Raw genomic sequence first — 9227 nt, forward strand, 5'->3', positions numbered from 1 at the left:
TATTAATTGCCTAATATGTACCACAGCTATTTTTTTTTTTTTTGACACTGTAGTAGAGGATACAAGGATACAACTGATGTCTATATAGACATGGTCTGTACCTTTAATTGGTTATACTCTTGTTTCTGTTTTTTTGTTTCTTTCTTCTTTCTTTTTAAAGCACTATATTCTCCAGGAGACCAGGGATCATTTCTGACTTATTCGCTACTTTTCAGCAGTACCTGTAGCAGTACCTGGAACAGTGCCTAGCACATAGTAAGAGTTCAAAAAATATTGTTGGCCTAATGAATAATAGTTTTAAAATACTGGAGATCAAATGTGATGAAACTCATAAATATGTGACACAGATAGTGAGGAGTTTGGAGGCATGGGAAGATGAAGGCCAGGAATAATTACAAAGACTGAGGAAGCGTTTTTGAAAATGGAGATACCCAGAGGAGCACTGAAGGGTGAATTGAGTTTAATAGATATATGAGAGAAGACTTGAAAACGTTCATGGAAATACGGGATTAAGAGATAAAAATAAAAAATATAAAATTCATTTCTCAACATAAATTTCATCAAATTCAATAAACTTTTGTAAGCTATGATACCAGCCATTTAGTTCATCCCTAAAGAATTAAGATTCCTGGAAATCTAACCATGTTAATGCAATCATTTTTACATTATTAACTAAAATGGGTGCCTTTTAAAGCTTTTTTTAAGATTACGAGATCAAAGTAGTCAGGAGATCATAACAGGACTGCAAGGTGAATGCCTAATGATTTCGCATTTAGACTCTTACAATATTGCCTTATTTGGTGAGAGAATGAGTTAGAAGCATTGTTGTAATGGAGAAGGACTATTTGGTGAAGTATTTCCAGATGTTTTTCTGCTAAAGTTTTGGCTATCTTTCTCAAAACACTCTCATAATAAGCAGTTGTTATTGTTCTTTGGCCCTCCAGAAAGTCAACAAACAAAACGCCTTGGGCATCCTCAAAACCTGTTGCCATGACTTCTGCTCTTAGTTTACTTTTGCCATGACCTTTGCTCTTGACTGGTCCAATGGCTACCAAGAGGTAGCCATTGAGATGTCAATTTTAGCCAAGTGAGATGTCTATGGTGTTGGCTGTTGTTTCTGTTGTTAATCGTTGATCTCCTTCAATTAGGACAAACAAGATTAATTTTTTTCTTGCCAACTGATGTGGATGGTCTGCTGTTTATCTCCAACATCATCTTGTGCCTTATCTTCAAATTGTCTTTTTCCTTCTTAAAAAGAGTTATCCATTTGTAAACTGCTGGTTTCTTTGGGACATTGTCCCCATAAAGTTTTCATAAAGCCACAATGATTTCACCATTCTTCCACCCAAGCTTTACTAAAAATTTAATGATTGTTCTTGCTTCAATTTTAGCAGAATTCATGTTGCTTCTATAGGGGCTTTAAAAAAATTAATGTCTTATCCTTCTTAGTGCCTCAAACTAGACCTTGTTCAAACATGTTAAACAAGTTAGTATGAGTTTGGTTTGATGCAAAAAAATGTTGAAGTCTATACATAGCTTTTTCATAACACTTATTTTCCATAAACTTTTTGAAGATCCCTTGTAAATGGTAAGGGCATGTGGGTACTTTAAGCTTAAGGGGAAATGGCTCAGCAGACTAAATTTTCCCCAGAGGAAATCAAGACAAGTGTGATAAAAGGGTAAAGTTTGTCTGGGAGGAACCAACTATGCCTCTTCTGGTGCATTCATTGATCTTTTTTTTTTTTTTTTTTTCTAAGATGGAGTCTGGCTGTGTCTCCCAGACTGGAGTGTAGTGGTGCGATCTTGGCTCACTGTAAGCTCCGCCTCCCAGGTTTGGCTCACCGTAAGCTCCGCCTCCCAGGTTCACGCCATTCTCCTGCCTCAGCCTCCCCAGTAGCTGGGACTACAGGCGCCCGCCACCACACCTGGCTAATTTTTTGTATTTTTAGTAGAGACGGGATTTCACCGTGTTAGCCAGGATGGTCTCCATCTCCTGACCTCGTGATCCACCCTCCTCGGCCTCCCAAAGTGCTGGTATTACAGGCGTGAGCCACCACGCCCCGTCTCATTGGTCTCTTTCTTGTTGTCTCTCCTCCCGCCACTCTGGAGCTCCTCCTTTCCTCAGCAATGTCTGCTGTTTTAAGTTGCACGATACAAAACGAAACAAAACAAAACAAAAACAAACAAACAAAATCACCTGCCCAGCTTGCCCAGCTGTCCCTCTCAGCATATGGCTTTGTTTAGTGACTTCTACCACTACACTAAGAATGTATTTGTTTGTTTTAATATTTCAGTTTCGCTATCACTCCTATGGGAAGTGTTTCTCAACCTTTCCAGGTGTATTCCACTATGTCCTCCTATAATGCACATAGCTTCTGCCATGACAGCAATTATTGGGATGCATTGAAGTGGTTTATATTGTAGCCCGTCCCTCTGAAGCAAGGAAGAAGAGGTCTGGGGCTGTCTTGTTGTTGCCATGTGATGTATGAACAACTATGTCTATGCAATAAGCTCCAATAAGGGAGGATTTTCAATCATCTTATGAATATAATTTTACTTATCTCTTCTCAAATGCTGTATTTCATGCTGGTAAAGGTGCTTTTCTTGCTGAAGGAGTTTTTGGAACCCTGAAAATTACTTTGTATTTATACCTAGAAATAGGACTAACTTGATTTGAGAAATACGATTGCCAATCATCTTGGTTTAACCAGGACTCAAGAGTTTTTGGGACTCGAGGATTTTCAGTGCTAAATCCTAGAAAGTCCCAAGCAAACCAGGGCAAATTGGTTCCACCATATTGGAAAACAAAAAACAAATAATAATAAGCTTCCTCTGTGCACTATGCTGTGTCTATAAATACTAGCCAAGGTTATGTTTAGTGCTGCAAAATTTAATTTCTGATCTCACTTTTTCATCCCTTGAGTAATGGAACATTATGTCTTTGTAGGAAAGCACTCACCCTGTGCATAGTGAGTTGAGACAGAGAATTCATAGACTTTGTCAATTTATGTTGCTTTTAGCATACCACAATAATTGGTTCTCTCAAAGTCACCTTTTATGCCTTGTGCTATAACTGACTGGAAGAACTCTCAAGTAGAGAGCTTTCCCTTTAGATGGTTTATTACAGATGAATTCACAGGAAATCATTTTTGTGGTTGTTGGTTGTTCTTAACTCTCAGAAGTTCCTTGAGAGAGAATTACTTTCATCTCTCAAGAGGAGATACTGGGTTGGAACACAGCATTCATACTCAAGCACTTCAGCACTATTTGGACTGAACCAAAATGAATTTAATTCTTATTTGACTCTTTCCATTATTTCCTTATTGTGTTCCTTGTTTTCACCTGTAGTAAAGGGAACTGGTGGGTGATAGAACAAAGATAAAAAGCAATACAAGATTTTAAGGAATTGATTTTCTTATTCAGGAAATAAGCTGGATGGAATATATAGTATTGGAAGTACTCTCCAGTCTAACACTCAAAGCCAGGTTGGGGCAACTGCTTGGCACTTTCATTAGCTTGGAAGCCATAGAATGGTTATCAATGTAACTTACATAGCTCAAATGATTTTCTGGAACATCAGGGATAAGATAAGGATACACAAGAAAAAATTTTGCTCCCTGTGTACTTTATGTTTCATAGCCTCATGAATGATTGGGGCTTAGATTGCTCATTTATTTGTTGTCTCATTCTCACAGATCACAGGTACGTATTAGACAAAGGCAAACCTAGGTCAATCCTTTTAGGCAGAAGTCAGCAAGTGTATTTAATAGCTGGCTTCTCAGGAGCATGCATGAAACTTTTTACATGTGCCGTTTATCATTTTCTTCTCACATAAAATCTACAAGGTAGATATTATGACGGTTCTTGTTTACAAGAGAAAATCAATTGAGGAGTGGAAAGTTTAAGAAGCTTGCTTTTTTGTAAGCAAAGATATAGATTGGTGTTCCAATCCAGGTGATCTGACCCCAGAGCTACATGCTTATTTACCATGCCGGGACTTGCATAGGTGTGAACATGTATCCTTACCCTTTTTTTTTCTTTTTTTGAGCCAGAATCTCGCTCTGTCTCTCAGGCTGGAGTGCAGTAGTGCAATCATAGCTCTCTGCAACCTTTGCCCCCCAGGCTCAATCAATCCTTCTGCCTCGGCTTCCAGAGTAGCTGGAACTACAGGAGTAGGCCACCATATCCAGCTAATTTGAGCTAATCTCAATCCTAGCTTCCACAATCTAAATTTTGAATTTAGGAAATAATCAATGAAAAGATAATGAAAATAGAAACATAATATGAGATAAACACTTTGAGGGAAGAAAACATTTATTAAATTAAAAAGTTAATATTTTCTGAGATTCATTAGGTTCGTGGTCTTGTACAAAAATCCCCTATGTTTATTTTTCTCATTTTGTTCTTTATATCCAATAAAATATTTTCCTTTTAATAATCCTGTAACATTGCATTAAAACAAATTTGAAATGAAAGATGCATAAAACCTCAGAAGAAAAAGTAAAGTAATAAAGTAGTAACTTTTTATATCTTGATGATAACTGTGCTGTAAGAATTATTACTGTAATCCCGTTTTATAGGTGAGGAAACAAAGCTGAAGGTAAAGTGAATTGCCAAGGGTCACATGTCAACCAAATTGAAGACCAAAAACTGGAACCCAGTTTTTCAAAAGAAGCAATGGCTTACATGGGACATAGTAGCCATCCAAGGAAATACAAGGTGATTCCCTGGGTCATCACTCCAGCACTTACACTGCTAGGAAAATTGAGCAGTTAGACTTGGAGAAATAAATATCACCACTAAAAGGAAGTCACTCATGTAACCCTAAGCATTCAGCAAGGCCCTGAGTTTATTTCCCCAGTTGCATTAGCCTTCTATACAAATTCTAAATCTGGATATTGTTTTCATTGATGCTGGAATTACTCTGAGTTGATTAAATTCAACTGGATAAAAAAAATATTGCTCATGTAGAATTTTCAAACAGTGATACGTTTTGTGACATGATGGTCCTGCCAGACTGAAGTAGAACCTGGATTATTATCATTAATAATATAATAAGAATAACTTCTCATATGGGTATTTGCTGTTTACCAATCACTTTCATATTGATTAGGTCATTGATCTCCAGACAATCTTTTAAGTGGAGGATATGCTGTTTTAAATCTTATTTTGTAATTCTTTGATTGAGGGTGGGCTAATAAGACATTTGTAGGTGGATCCGTCCCGCAATGATTCATAAATTTATATACAAAAAATTACAAAGATCTTTCAGTATTATTGCATTAAGTTTTGAATTATACTGTTGTTCCTTATCAATTCCCTTGAAACTGATTATTAGAATCCTAGTGGCAAATTTTAGTAGCTTGCAGGTTCCAAAATAATATCCCCATATTTTCATTTTATGGTACCAGAGAGTCTGGAACTAAAGAAGAAAAATAATCATTAGGGTCAATATTTATTTATTACTTTGTTTTCAGAAGGAACTATACACCTTCTGGCAAAATGTTAGTGAGTTCCTAGGACAATTATGATGCTTGCTGTGGATAGACAGAGGACCAATTTCATATTAAGACAAAGCAATATAAAATAAACCAGAATGTTATTAAAGTCATAGACCATAAAAATTTGAGTCAGCAGGTACTGAGAGCTGATTCTATGGCATCAAAAGACCTACATGCAATTTCAGCTACTCCATTTTTAGAGCAGAAATGTTGATTCACCTCTCAGCTCCTGTAAGCCTTTATTTTCCTACCTGTAATAGAGGGTGAGCCATAGCTTCAGGGCTATTTTTGAATGTATGTTCACTGTAAAGGGCCATATTAAAGGGGTTGATGGTCAGAGACACTAGGATGGAGCTGGGTGAGTTTGGACAAGGTGAAAATATTGAATTTCTCTAAGCCTCAGTGTCATTGTCTATAAAATATGAGTAATGCTAATAACTACTTCATAGGTATTACCATTATTTTTGCAGAACTGAATAAAGAAATGAATGTATATGGAAATGCTTTTCAACCTGTAAAACACATGCTAGCCAGATCACATTAGTATAGAAAGTGAGTGAATCTACAACTGAAAACGTTGTGCTGTCTTTAGATCTTAATCAATTTTCATATTCACTGATGAATTGTGGAGAAAAACAATCCTAAGGAAGGCCATCTTCTAAGTCATGCTTTTAACCTGATTTTAAAACTACTACCTCCTATTTTGAGGGATCTTCTTTTCACATTGGACATGCTGGGGTTGTTCCAGGGTATGTGCCGGTCTTTTTCCTGCCCTCTCTCTGCTACCACCCTAGGCAATCTCATCTGCATCCTAGCTTCAATTTCCACTGATACAGTGATGCCTCCTGGATCCATATTTTGAACCTAGATCATCTCCTCTCCTTTAAACTGGCATAGCTAACTGCTGACTGGTTATCTCCAACAGTATGCCCGTAAGTACCTCAAACATAGTCTTCCTCTCCTCCACACCTAATCCTTCTTCTCTATTTCTCATCTTTGTGAATGGTCCCATCATCCACCTACTTCTTTAGGTGAGAAATCATGTTTTGACAATGAATTTCAGTCTCCATCATTCCTCAAATTCAATCAATCACCAAGTATTGTTCACTCCACTGTGTAAATATCTCTCCATTCTCACTGATTTCACCCAAACTAGGTCACCATGATTAGTCATTTGAATTATTTCTTCTAGTTCCCAATCTTTATTTTCTCCCAATCAATTCTTCACATTGTGTTCTGAATGATTTTCCCCAAATCTAAAAATGATCAAGTGTTATCTATACTAAAAACCGTTAAGTGGCTTCTGCATGCCCAGCAACTTAACGTGACTCACAGGCCTTCATGATCTAGCTTCTGCTCATTCCCGTAGTTTTTATCTCTCAGCACTCCACCTTCACTCTCCGTGCGCCAGTTTTGCAGAAGTTTCTACCAGTCTTCCACTGTACCGTGCTCTCTCTTACCTCTAGCCTTTAGCACAGGGTAGGTATTCTGCTAGAAATGCTTTATCACTGTTCTGCCTGCAACACACATGTGCACACACACATGCTTTACTTTCTTAATTCATACTCAGTTTTTCAACTCTCAAATTAAACTTCAGTCTTTCAGGAAACTTTTCTTACTTGTAACACTCTGAAGTCTAAGCTAGGTATCTGTACTTTTACCATAATAAGGCTGTCTTATAATCACTTAGCTTCTCCTGTAACATTTCCACTAAACCACATAATTGGTAGGAACGAGGTCTGAATCTGTCTTACGTATCCCTCGCTTCTCATTTATTAAGTCAGGGTTCAAATAGAGTAATGGAACCAGTAAGAAATAGATGTTAAGTGATTTACTGCAAGAATAGACCTAAGTGATTTTGAGTACTGGCTGGACAAGTCTGAAATTTGTACGGTTGTCTATCAGGAAGGACAGGCTGGAACTCAGGCATGAGGTGAACTGAAGTCTGCAGATATTGAACTCTAAGATTCAGTGTCCTTGTCTGTAAAATAGGAGTAATGCTGATAACTACCTCATAGGGCTTGTTTTTCTTCTTCAGGGAAGCCTCAGCTTTGCTCTCAGGGCCTTTCAATGGACTGAATTAATCAAGCCCACTCAGATTATTTAGAATAATTTCATTTACTTAAAATCAATTGATAGTGGACTTTGATAACACACAAAATGCCTTCATGGCAATACCTGGATTAACATTTGATTGAATAATTGGGGACTGTGGTCTAGCCAAGTTGACAAAACTAATTATCACGTATTTTATTTAGTATAGAGTAGGCTCTCAGTAAATGTGTGTGAAATGAACAGACACCCAGACTATTTTGTTGAACAAGGGCATTTCCTGGGTACATCTGAAATGTTCCACTTTGTACTACTTAATTCAGCACTATCATATTATTTATGTCTTTTACTTATCAAAGTTTGTGACTTTTTTTCCTCTTGGTACATCTGAAAGAAAGAAAATGACACACCCCATGCTATTTATGACCCCTCAGATTTCTTTAGAAAGAATACATTCAGGCCAGGTGCAGTGGCTCACACCTGTAATCCCAACATTTTTGGAGGCTGAGGTGGGAGGATCACTTGAGCCCAGGAGTTTGAGGTTGCAGTGAGCTATGATTGTGCCACTGCACTCCAGCCTGGGCGACAGAAGACCTTTTCTCTTACAAAACCAAAAAAGAATCCATATCAATTCATGTCATTAAATGTGGCACACGTTGATCTTCTTGAGGTCGGGGCTGTATGTTAACATTTGTGTGGTCTGTCAGCCTTACCGCACTGTATGTGTGCAGTAACTGTTCAATGCACTTCTGTTGTAAAAAACTAAATTAATCTACTAAGATTTCTTTAAATGATCAATTTATAGCATTTTATATTGCATTTATAAATACTTGCAATTGATCTTGGACTATTATACTAAATGCCTTAAAAGAAGTGAAAATATACATTTGGGAGTAAATGGAAGATTTTTTCTTCAGTATCAATGCAATATAAGATTACACATTATAATGAATAATTGTGAAATAGTTTAATGTAAACATTATATATGTGACAATACTCTGAATACAATATGATGCTTATCAAAATCAGCTAAAATAAAACACGTTTTTAAGATTACGTATTATGTGACTTGATCAGAGGAAGGAGGAAGGAAGTTCAGCATATTTTATCAATTCTAAGATGTCATCAATTGATTACGAGATACACCATTATTTTATTTACCATTAAGAACAAAAGAAAAATCTGTGTCAATCAACTATGACTCATTATCAGTTATAAATTGCATCCCAAGTTCAGATAAGTTACAATGTGAAAAAAATTTAAAAACTGCATCTCAGAATTGATTAAATGTGATGTGTTATCTGGATTAGTAGTAACCATGCCCCATCAAGGTGGTGATCGGGTATCTGTTTCATTTTGTCCAAAGTAGAATAAAAAAGCAAACTCAGCCGTCATCAAATTAAGTTCATCATCTGGTCATTATATTTTTCTATATTGATGGGTAAGCTCCTATGTGTTTTAATTAATTTCCCAGGGATTTATCATTTTACCTTTGAAGTAAAATAAAAATGTTTCTAGACCATAAACTTATCCATAACATTGAAGGTGCATTTTGTTTCAGGATGATTCACATGAATTTTTCTTTCCTGGGAGGCTATAAAGAGCAGTGGTGTAGAGTGTAGGCCTTATAGCCTGACTGACAAATCTTGGTTCTTCCTTTCTAGCTACAAGTTA

This window comes from Colobus angolensis, unplaced genomic scaffold (genome assembly GCF_000951035.1).
Source record: "Colobus angolensis palliatus isolate OR3802 unplaced genomic scaffold, Cang.pa_1.0 Scaffold212, whole genome shotgun sequence".
Classification (NCBI taxonomy): Eukaryota; Metazoa; Chordata; class Mammalia; order Primates; family Cercopithecidae; genus Colobus; species Colobus angolensis.